The sequence below is a fragment of the Pelophylax lessonae genome (genome assembly GCF_965119305.1).
Source record: "Pelophylax lessonae genome assembly, chromosome: 6".
NCBI classification, from domain to species: domain Eukaryota; kingdom Metazoa; phylum Chordata; class Amphibia; order Anura; family Ranidae; genus Pelophylax; species Pelophylax lessonae.
Window position 1 is genome coordinate 257,892,598 of NC_138773.1, and position 12,648 is coordinate 257,905,245.

The window sequence follows — 12,648 nt, forward strand, 5'->3', positions numbered from 1 at the left end:
CAAGCTGGAATAACGTAACTATGTAACAGCATCCACACCTGGAATTCCTCTTTAATATCAATGTAATTTCCCTAAATATTGTTATGTGCTTTTTTTCAGTGCTCTGGTGATATAATGTAACCTCTGATCACTGTGGATCTCTAGCGGTGTCCCCATCCCTGCCCAGGAGCCCCTTGTGTGACATCGGGGACACCAGCTTCACCAGCTCCAGCTTCTCTTTTAGGCTGGATGTGGGCGTGTCCGGGGAGGCGGGGCCTGTGTGTGCTGTAGACAGGCAGCCCCTGCCTAGCTGGGAGGCCCCTTCCCTTGCTCGGCTCTGTGCCTCTTGCAGCTGCATCACTTGCATGTGGATAACGAACGGTGCTGAGCTGAGCCCGGCGTCCGCCGACCTCTGCAGAGAAAGCTCGGGACATCCAGGGGATGAGTGTGCTCTGATGGTATGTACCCAACCCCCACCCCCAACCCCATCCCCATCATCATCCATCCCAGCAGCTGGACATCTCCATCCTGTACAGACACAAGGATGCTGGGGATGGGTTGTCTCTTCTGCATCCATTCATCCCTCTCCGTCCCTCTGATCGTCTGTCTGTCTGTCTGTGTGTGCTGATCATGTCACATGCAGCCTGCTACCATTACACCATTCCTCTTCTGGGGACATCCAGCAGAAAATGGTAGCTGCTCCTTAGATCCAATCAACTCTGATCTGCATCCACCCCATGCCATGTGCAGTAGATGACCCCCCCCCCCCCCATCCCTATAGAAGGGGGGCACAGGCTGCTGCTAGCAGGCCCCTCTCTACAGGCAAAGTCATTCAGTGATGGGATGGAGGAGCCCAGGCACCTGGCTGAGTGTACAGGTTAGGTTAGCCTTTGTTTTCCTTCATCTGGAGGAGAACTTCACATCCTCACTGACACCCATCACTGGGAGTAACTACATCTGACTTCATCTGCCCACGATCCCTGAGATTGCTGAGCCCAGGGCTTAACATTGGAACCACTCACTTACCTCTCCACACTTCAGCTGTCATGTTATTCTTACTTAGCTTTCACTTCCACTTGCTACATTGTTTTTGTTTTGCTGTGTTTATGCTGCTTAATATTTGTTACTCTGTGTTGTTGTGTTTTATATTTCTGTGTAGAGGAATGTTGTCTTGGATAAGTGGATTGTATTTTATTGCATACGGTCATCGGATTTAGCTTTATTATGCCAATTGTGTTATTGTGTAATAAGAGTTTTGATTTTGGGCATCTTGAATAAATGATCTCTTAAGTTGTATTTTCTGTTACTTAAAAATAAACAATGTACTGCTGTCAATGTTGGAAAACAGGGACTTATGTGTCAAAAACATAAACAATCATTTTGGATTTGAGGGTAGCTTATGTATGATTTTAGTTATATTGATCATTACCCTAATGACCCTTGCAAAGCAGCTGAATACCTTTTGATTATATGTAATAGTAATTAAATATCTTTTCTCATCACTTTAGTTTCAATGCAATATTACGTTTTTTTTTTTTTTTTTAGACAATAACCAAACACAATTGCTGAAATATAATAATATTATTACTATTATTTATCATTATTATTATTGTCATTATTATGTGCTTATTTCATATAGTGCTCTATAGGGCATTTGATTATAGTCAATACCCAAACACATTTTCTAAAAAAAAAAAAAAAAAAACGCACGTGTGTGTATAATAAATAAATAAATATTTATTTAAAAAATATTTTGTTAATGCAAATATTTATATATATGTATATATATATATATATATATATATATTAGCAAATGTGCTTGATTATTAACTAATATCACAAACCATTTACTATAACATTAAAATAAAGGTGTGTGTATGTGTGTATGTGTGTGTGTATATATATATATATATATATATATATATATATATATATATATATATATGTATGTATGTGTGTGTGTGTGTGTATATATATATATATATATATATATATATATATGTGTGTGTGTGTGTGTGTGTGTGTATATATATATCTATATATATCTATATATATATATATAGATATATATATATGTGTGTATATGTGTGTATATATATATATATATATATATATATATATATATATATATATATATATATATATATATATATATATATATATATACACATTATATATAATGTGTGTGTGTGTATATATATATATATATATATACACATTATATATAATGTGTGTGTGTGTGTGTGTATATATATATATATATAATCATTTATTTCTTTTGCATGCAAAATACGTCACATTGTTTTATTTATTTATTTATTTATTTTGAATGAATATTCTGTTTTGTGGTTAAATGAAATGATGAAGCAGAATTTTAATATAAGACCTGCATGAGTTAAGATTTCATGGTGTCACTCTTTTGGTTATTTATAGATGGTGGGAAAAAAAAAAAAAAAAAAAAAAAGCTTCAGGTGAGCAGAATGATCAAAAACTGGAAGAGAGAAAGGTCAGAGGGTTGAGAATCGTTTTGCCTGCAGAGCAACAAGCAGTTTGTAGATTCCGTTTGAAATCTAAACAGTGGAGGGAGTGTTACATAAACTGGAGCATTGTCATGTATGTTCATTAGTGGAAGCCGTGTAGCTGCCATGTAGAGTTATTTTTTTTAGAAGGTTACCTTGTCTTTATGGTTTTGTACCCTAAGCTATTTTTAAATTGAATGGGGTTGATATGGTTTTGGATTAATCATTCCCAATCTGTAAAAAATAAATAAAAAAGTTGGAAGGTTGCTGATAACCAAGAGGATGTCATGCTGGCTCCGGTGTCTGTTTCCACCTGTGATACCCAATTAAGTATACATTGCTTAGTACAATTATATAATACTAATGAGGGCGTATGATGGAGAAGCAGTGAAGTTAACATGAGTGTAGCTATAATGATCGCATGCCTCTGATGTCTATGGATGTGATTGAAAGTACATTAAATACAAATTACTGCTGGGCATTCTATGGGTTTAGTTAATAACCGAGCAAAGACCAATGGTCTGTAATTGTATAGTTGCCCATAACAACTGATGAATTTCCATTACATCGGTTTAGAGTGGGCAATCAATAAATAAAGAAGTGTCAATCCTAAGTAATAGGTATTGACCATTATTCACCTTTTATTTCACTGAAGTATATTAAGGGGCTCATAGGTATTGCTCTAAACGAGGAGCTGTTGAGGTCATTTTAACCAATTAAAGAATTCTGCTGTATGCTTCTCTACTAATAACATGGCATAACTGCATTTCAGGAAAAGCAGCCCATTCTTTGAAAGATAAAAATATTATGTTTGATCCCTGTGGGTTTAACAGTCATGCAAATGTGGTGGAATATAAAGAGATTAGGACATTTTATATGGCCAATTCCCCAAAACATATAAGTAATATGAAAATCCCTCAGCTTTGACCTATGTTAGCCAGCAAAAGGAATTAAAACACCTCTTTAGTTGTCATGTGTAGGTATAGGTGTAAGTCATTCCACTGTTGAAGAGACATCTGTAAAGCATGCTCCTACTCCAGTCTGGAAGAGCATAAATAAGTTGAGACAGCCTACCAGGAGGTTACCCCATTCTAGAAGTATAGCACAAGGGAGATTCAGACTCAAGCAAGGCCAAAATTGCAAAAAGAGAGGATGGCAATCAGTTAGCTAACAAAGGATGACACCCTTGGGTTTGCCAGTCAGTAGTAAAAGAACAGCTCAAATATTCTTTAGACTGGGTTCACTTTTATGTGCTGTGGAAGCACATGCATTAGCGTGCTATGGTGCCATTCATTCCTACAGTACAGTACAGTAATGTACCACCATATATGTATAAACACTCGCGCCAAAACAACTCAATTGTGATAAAAGGGAATTGCTTCTGCTATAAGACCCTGCGGGTATATCTGCGTAGGTGGCAAATCGCAAAGAACTGCAATTTTAGCAGCGCAAAATTCCTCTAAAATCTACTAAAGTACATAGGTACAAAAAGAAAAAAGAAAAAGCAAAAGAAAAAAATCAAATAAGCATATATATATATTGTTTTTTAATTCACAATATTTTATTTATATGTATATTTTTGCATATGTAGCAGGATTTCCAGGCATTGGGCCTGATGTGGGTCTTCCATGGTCACCCACCGGTAACACCTTCAGCCCATTTAAGCTGGTTACCCAAGTGTGAGATTTGAGGCAAAGACCAGTCCGGCATCTTTGGTTTGTTTTGTTTATTTTATATAGGGGATGGGAGAAGGGAATGAGTGGGATACTCCTCTGGCTCAACTAGGTACAAAATGGGACACTTGAAGAAAAATGCCTTTCAGCGCTGTCTTGACGCCAGCCAACGATTGCTGGCGCTTGAAAAACACTGACTTGCTGTGTACTGTACTTGAAACCTCTGACACTCTGGTTAGCTCAAAAGTCCTGAACACTGCTCCCTCCAGTCCTCCCTGACTGAGGTAGCTTTTGTAAACTGCTTCTGCTGCTGCAACTCTCAACACTGTACACTACATGCTGTACACTGAACACTTCAGGGCCCAACTGCTGGCACCCTCTGTCCACTCAGGCAAGCCGCCTGGGGCACCAGATTCCTCTGACAGGAGGAGAGACAGTCGTATTCTCCCTCCTGGGACTCTGTTTCCCACCAAAGATGCTGTGTCATGTGCTCCTCTCAAACTTATACCCACTCCCAGAAAGCTGTGTGGCAGAATCTGCCTTTCTGGGGTAGATACAGGCCTGGGTGAGCCATTGGTTGGGTTTCCTCCACTGCCCAATGAGAACCCTCTGGGGAGGCATGACAGCCCAGGTGAAAATCATGGTCCTGCTGTTAAGCAGACCTTAAGACCCACTATACGTTACCTAGCACCTACCTTGTAGGGTGCTACACATATTTTTACTTTGTTATATTTTGCACAGGAGGGATTAGTTGACACAAATCGAATTTCTAATATTGCAAATGTACCACCATGCATTGTGGTGCTTTCTGTTACAAAAAAGAGCATATGCATTTTTTTGACGCACTTTGGTGTTTTAGGCAGCCCATTTAAATAAATGAGCTGATTACGTGCAACACTCATCAATGTACATATGTACTGTACATACACCACAACAGGGTGAACCCAGCACCAGCAGTCAGCCACATGAGCCAGTATAAAATCTGAATCGGGAAAATAAAAGTGAATTCTGCTCCCATGATGCAGTGGGTGGCTTTTTTCTTGCGCTTCCGCTTAGTCATGAGGATGCGGTGGTGAGGGAGGGTTATATACTCAGTATGGCTCTTACTAACACCCAATAATCCTAAAGTGGGTCTTGCAACAAAATGCCTATCTTGCAGCCCCTCACTCATTGAATTATAAATGCAGTAAAATCAATGCAAAATAAAACATGGAAGGGAAAGAGAAATACTTCTCTTGTATCTCAACCACTTCTTGTATACCAGTGATGTCAGTACTCAGTAGGCCTCATTGTGGGATCCTTAGAGCGAATAATCCCAATTTTCCTGGGAAGACTTTCCAGTGCTGTGTAGGAGTGTACCTTTCCAGTATTTTGGATCTTTTTCCCAGGATGCCAGGGGAGGGCCCATTAATGTAACTTTGACTTAGTGAATGCATTGAAAGTCAGAGTGTAAAGTATCTTTTCTTCCTTCCTTTTTTTTTTTTAATTGTTTTTAGGTTAGTACTATATGATATACTATGCAAAGTTTTGCTTTAATTCAGGATTCCCCAAAGTGGTCAGTATTTCCCCCCGATGGGCTAATGGAAATATCCAGAGGGTCAGTAAACTCGCTGAGAGATCAAAATGGGGTCAATGAAATGTCTGGGGATCAATAGATGGTCAATAATGATGGGAGCTTAACTGGGAAAAAATAATTTTACAGTCCCTATAGAGCTCTACGCCAATCTCTAGTCCTAATAATGGCTTCAAACAAATAAATACAAAATAAACACTGCATTCTTAAAAAAAAAAAAAAATACCCAGTTGATCCCTTGATAAATCAATAATATAAGCAAAAACAGAAAAGGAAGCACTAAAATATAATGTATAATTTTTTTTAACAGTAAAAAACCAAAAACATATGAAGTACATTACATTGAAAATACAGCCATACATTCTGAAAAAGAAAAATAATAATAGTAATAAAGAAGTGTTAATGTTCCAAGTCCACCTCAGAAAGTGCAAATAAAATATACACTTTGTGCCAGCACCTCTTAGACAGCAGTTCGAAGTATAATACTGACCTCTAGAAATAGGAAGGTCAAAATAGCTCTCAAGCAGAAATACAAAAGGAGAAACAAAACATATAAAGTGCATCAAAATGAAAAATAAATCACATGTTGTGCCACCATTTCTTAGCACTTTTCTAGTGACAAAGCAGCACTATATGGAGCAAATATTACAACTTCCAAAAGCCTACAGGATAAGAATGCATCATCACGATCATCACGTCTTCAGTCTAAGAGAACCTGTTTACTGTTACTGTTGAAAGTTATATTGTGTGTTCCCCCCCCCTGTGTGCTGTGTGCCCTGCAGGCCATTTAATGTGGCCCTCACACCTATCTTGCAGCTGCGGCAATCCCCTTGTTTCTGCCCCCACCTTGTCCCAGCAGTGAGCAGCAGAAAGGAGGACAGAACTCTTCCTCCAGGTCCTGCACTTCTTTGTGGAGGTGCAGAGAGGCTTGTCTTAGCCCCCCCTCCCATCTCTGCAGTCAGAGGACATAAATCCTCCTGCAGATCCTTCACCTCTCTGTGCAGCCACAGCACTCTCTTGTCTCCATCTTCCCTTGGTCTCAGCATTCAGCAGACCCCAGCAGCTGACTCCAGTCAGCCTGGTCCTCCTCCAGACCGTCCACTTTCTGCTTCCCAGCTTCGCCCCTAGATTTTTCCTAATAGCAGCACAAGATAAGGGGGTGCAGTGTAATGTAAGGGATGATGGGGGACTCCTGACTTCTGATAGTGGGGGGGACTCAACATCTGATTTAATGGGGGGGGGGGGTGCTCTGGACATCTAGTTTTACAGATACAACTGGCCCTTTGAGGGCAATCATAATGCTGAAGAGGCCCGCAATGAAATTGACTTTGACACCCCTGCTCTAGAGGATGGGGAATAAAGGTGCATTCACACTTCGCATGTAACCGCTGTCCGATTAGATGTGAGAACGCCAGTGGGGCTCCCGTGATCAGCTGTGAGAGGCAACCACATTGAAAGCAATGGGAGGCTGCTGGCTCCCACAGCTAATCATGCCCTATCTTATGTAATATATCAGGCAGTGATTGTCTCTGGGCTCAGACTGCCTGTATATAGGACCAATCATTCACATGTGATCACTGCATGAGAGATTACACGCCAGTGGGGCTCCCGTGATCAGCTGTGAAAGGCAACCACATTGAAAGCAATGGGAGGCTGCTGGCTCCCACAGCTAATCATGCCCCCTCTTATGTAATATATCAGGCAGTGATTGTCTCTGGGTGCAGACTGCCTGTATTTAGGGCCAATCATTCACATTTGATCACTGCATGAGAGATTACACGCGAGTGGGTGCGATTAGCTGCGGAGCTGGTGGCCTCTCATTACATTCAATGCAGTTATCTCTCACAGCTAAAATGCGGAAACCCCCACTGGGATTCTCACATCTAATTGGACTATGGGTGCATGCGCAGGTGTGAATGCACCCATAGTCCATTATTACCCTAAGAGGTAATACGTTTTAATACTTACCTTTATCCTCACTCCAGCAGGCTTCAACCCTTTCTTTAACTCCAGTTTCTGGGCGGCCCTCGAAGTCCACACATACAATGCAGGGCTATTAGCCCTGTATTGTACTTGATTACATCATCACGAGACTGCCAGCCATCTTAGACAAGAGGATTGGGGGGGGGGCTGGTTACACAAACGGAGGGAGCCTGCTGAAGCAGGGAGTTGGGTAAGTATTACACTTTATACCTTTACCCCTGGACTTAACCTCCCTGGCGGTATTCCCGAGTGTGGCTCGGGGTGGAATTTCAGTGCCATTAGCGGTAACCCCGGGCCACACTCAGGGTACCACCAGGGAGCATCGTTGGATCCTGGAAGAGGTTACTTACCTTGTCCCCAGGATCCCGCGATGTATTCCCGCAGTGTATGGCGGCCGAATCTCCTGCCTGATGTTGTGTGCCCCAACTTCCGTTCCCTGCGAGCGTCGCGTCGCGTCGCAGGGGGGTGGAACCAGCGGCAAATTAAAAAAGTAAAACACACAAACACACTGATATATTGTAATCCTATTGGATTACATTACTAAATAAAATTAATTTACATTAGTTTGCCCCCCCAGTGCCCTTTTCTGCAGTTTTACTGTATTATATATATATATATATATATATATATATATATACATATATATATATACACACACAAAATAATTGTACCGCTTTCAGCACCTAAAATTAGAAACAATCATACCGCCAGGGAGGTTATCAAGCATTTAACACTTGTGGTGTGGAGTGGGGGAAAGGGGCACTGCAAGGGTAGATTTATTTATTTTTTATTTATTTTTTTATTTATTTATTAAATCCCAGAGTTGGGCTTTAAAATCTCATATATTTTTCTTATAATAAATACTACCTATTTTTACAAAGTCAATAATTACTGTTATTTACAATACTGTTGTTTTTTAAAGTCGTGTTTTTTAAATTCTTTACATAAAACATGTGTGGGGGTCAGTGAACAATCTGAAACTTCATAAAGTGATTGAAGAGCTGGTTTTGGGACCTCTGTGTTAAAACTGAATTCTAGCAGTTATTTGTATTGCATTCTAGTATCGGTCCAGCTTGGCACAACCACTTAAGGCCTAGTCTGACACTTTTTGTTTTGTTTTCAAGTAAAAATCTGTATTTCTTTGCTAAAAAATGAATTAGAGCCCCAATATAATATTTAGCAGAGCCCCCAGAGAATAAAATGGCGGTCATTGAAATTTTTTACATCACGTGGTTTTTGCGCAGCAGTTTTTCAAAGACAATTTTTTGGGAAAAAATGCACTTTAATGAATTAAAATAACAAAAACAAACATAATATATAACCCAGTTTTTTGCAAAAAATGAAAGAGGATGTTACGCAGAGTAAACAGATACCTAACAAATCATGCTTTAAAGTTGCGCACGCTCGTGGAATGGTACTTAAAAAAAATCTTCATAGGCGACGCTTTAAACATTTTTACAGGTTACCAGTTTAGAGTTAGGTCTAGTGTTTAAAATATTGCCCTCGCTATAATGGTAACGGTGTTCCCTCATGTGTGGGGCAAACGCCGTTTACATGTGGGAGTGACCTATATGTGCATTCGCCACTGCACATTTTAAATTTTTTTTTTTATCTTTGGTCACCTTTATTGTTCTAACAAGAAATGTAAACAGCACTTGTGATAACGATAAAGCATTCCTCTTTATGTAGTCCTATTGACCCCAGATCTCTCCTCTACAGCTGAAAGTATCAGATAAGCAAAAACCACATCGATCTAATGCTTTCTCCAAAAATGGCCTTGTTTATGTTGGCCGTGCACTGGGAGCAATGTCATGTTGGTCCGGTCCTCCTAAGTCAAAGAGGCCATCTTTCCTCTGCTAATCTCTTTGGCCTGCTGCCGCAACCGTTGGGCTTCGTGATGAGCCAGATAAGCCTAGGAGTTGGCAACATTGCCACTTGTTTTGGTGGTCTACAATCTAGCTGTCATCCTTGTCTTTCCTTCACTACTTAGGTCACTGACCTGAAACTTGGACGCTGGATTTGAACATGCTCGTTCAGGTCACTGTCACACCAATTAGTGATAGAAGGATTCTGCATTCTGGAGTCTGCATCAAAGACAACTTAGGAACAGCAGGTCCCATAGAAAAAGGTCCCTTCAAAGTAGAGCTGAACAAATACAAACTATTCTGGCTTCCTGGCTTAGATCGGTTTGCATTTTGGCAACCTACCCAGGTTCACATACTGTGACAAATTGTCAGTAGGTTATATTTAGAGCTCTAACATTTAGAAACAACGCAAATGTTTTTGTTTGGTGTCCTTTAAAACCTTTTCTAGGTTTGCTGGCAGCCAAAGAACAGCACATGTGAAGTCTAGGATGTGATGTGATACTTCGAAAGATAGTATAGTATGCATTTTGGGAGCCAGGTCTTCTTCTTATCATTATACAGGATTTATATAGCGCCAACAGTTTGCGCAGCGCTTAACAAAATGAAGGCAGACATTACAGTTACAATACAATTTGGAACAAAAGGAATCAGAAGGCCCTGCTCGTTAGAGCTTACAATCTTCTTCTTTTTCTTTTTTCTTTTTGGATTCTAAGCTCATGCTCAGTAGAAGATGAAGCGGGCAGTGGCCACACACAGAATTTAAGATTCAAATCCCTGCATGTGTACATGGATGTGTTGAGGGCTATTCATACAAAAAAATGGGTCACATTTACTTTTTATTGTGTTTAACTGTGTTGCAATCCCATTCAAAGCTAATGAGCTACCTTGATGCAGCGTACCTTATAATACATTGTAATAATGCAAAACCTAGTATGAATGGCCTCTGAATAAAACCTGAATAGGGAGAACGGAGGCTGTCCCTATCTTTCTGAGCATGTTAGTTTTCTGCCTGTAATTAGGATCAATTCATTGTACTGTACTTGTTGAATGCCTGTATGTTCCAAAGGAAGTTGGATCCATATTTAAAGAGTAACTCCAATTGTGTTGAGAAAAAAACACTCCCCTCTACCTGATAAATGTACATTGCAGGGATTTTAACAAACTTTGTTGCAGATTCCTACCTTTTGTTCTTCTGAAAAAATAGCTGTTTGTCAGTATCCATGTACAAAATGAATGTGATTGGGAATGACTTTATAATTTATTAATCAGCTGCTACACTTGCATTGTTCTAATGAGGCAAGTGGCAGGGTCTGCATTCCTTTGGATCTTTGGATGGGATTTCTCTTCTTGGTGTATCTCACCAATAATGACATTTTTGTTGCAGGGGATGCCCAAACCTAATTTGTATCTTAGTGCAGAGTTCTGGGAAAAGCAGTGAGCCAATCACACAAGCAGGAAATTACATTTCTGGGGGAGTTATGTGAGCAGAACTCCTCCACGTAGCCATATTGCATTGCATTTTACAGTAAATTACAGGACTGCAGATTGAAAAGAAAAGGTACTTTTTAATAACATTAAATTACAATATAACTTGTGCAGCAACTGTATGATATAGAAATATGTTCTTCTTCTTCTTTTAACCACAAAAGTCCAGGTCCAGACAAGACTTTAAATCGGACAGAAAAGACTTTGAACTTCTGTCAGGTTTCTATAACTGTTTGACCCCCATTAGGGAATCTTTTTTTTTTTTTTTTTTTCTCCCTTGGTTCCTATTTCTGGGACACCAGCAATTTGTAAAGGAGGAATGGGTGTCAGGAGAACAGGAAAACACAGCAGTAAAAAGCTTACAGTGGTATTAATTGTTCCCAACTGCACAAAAATAATGATTTTGTTGCAATCTCTGTCCCTGTTGGAGAAGGATCTCATCATGTCTTGTCTCTCTGGTGCCTGGTACTGGGTCTTGTGGTAAGGGAAATCTCCTTAGTGGGCACACAAAGCAATAAAAAGCAGTCAGAGGTTCTATCCCTCCATGTACTCTGTTACAAGTAAAAATTGAAAAAAAAATGAGTTTGGTTTCAAAGATAAATAATCCTTTAGAACTGCCTATTAAAGCGGAGTTCCAGGCCTATTTTGCAACTTTAGTATTCCTGGAGTGCTCGCTATGCTGATCAACAATTGGGCATTTTTAATTTTTTTCGGGGGTCCATTACCTTATTTTCAGGGCATTTTTGATTGTACTTCCTCCTTTCCCCCCTTTTTGGCCACGGCCAACGACATCACTTCCGCCTTTGCATTGCATCCTGGGAGCTGTTTGCCTTCACTCCCAGGAGGCTGGAATCAGGAAGAACTCCCAGAACACTCCCTGGAATCAGAAAGAAGGACACAGCAGATTACACTGTGGCTTCAAATGCCCACATCCAAGATGGCCACGCCCAGACAGCGTTTTTAAAAGTAAGATTTCAACTAAAATCCAATACTGTACTCCTTGTAAATATGAAAATAGCGGTTCTGTAAAGGGCGATGGATTAGTATTATAGGGGTATTTTTAGTTAAAAAAGGTATTTGAGGCCGGAACTCCGCTTTAACCTGCAGATATCACTCTGAAAACAAAAAGAAAGTCAATTGCTCATCCTCAAGCAGGTTCTTTAGAGCCTCATGAACACTAGACGTTAAGCCAGGTGAGCCCCGATTCATGAGGCCCCTGTGTTGACGTGCGATTGGAATGTACAGGTGCACCATCCAGTCCCACTGTTGGCAGCCTGTAATACTCTGAGAGACTAACAACTGCTGCAACTGGATGGTTCATCAAGTGGTACTTCCATTTAGTGTAGTATGGGCCAAAGGACGAATACCTGGAATGCAAGCAGTCTGCGTTCTGGGTATTTGTCCCTGCATGCATACTACACTAAATGGAAGTACCACTAGATGAACCATCCAGTTGCAGCAGTTGTTAGCCTAAAGTACCAAAGAGAAATGACCGCACACCAAGCGATGGCTCACGATGAAAGACTTTATTGAACAAGGATGCAAGGTACAGCAAAATGGAAGGTAGTGAA

The 12,648-nt window shown here is 40.1% G+C and overlaps 1 protein-coding gene across 1 annotated transcript in view; it reads left to right on the top strand.

Annotated features, from left to right (window-relative positions):
- The first annotated feature begins 299 nt into the window (after positions 1-299).
- The window catches only part of B3GALT1 (beta-1,3-galactosyltransferase 1), a 462,810-nt gene continuing 450,461 nt past the window's right edge, over positions 300-12,648 (top strand). Inside the window, exon 1 of the mRNA XM_082260201.1 lies at positions 300-437. The gene's annotated coding sequence lies outside the window, so the exon portion shown is untranslated. The remainder of the gene's footprint in view (positions 438-12,648) is intronic.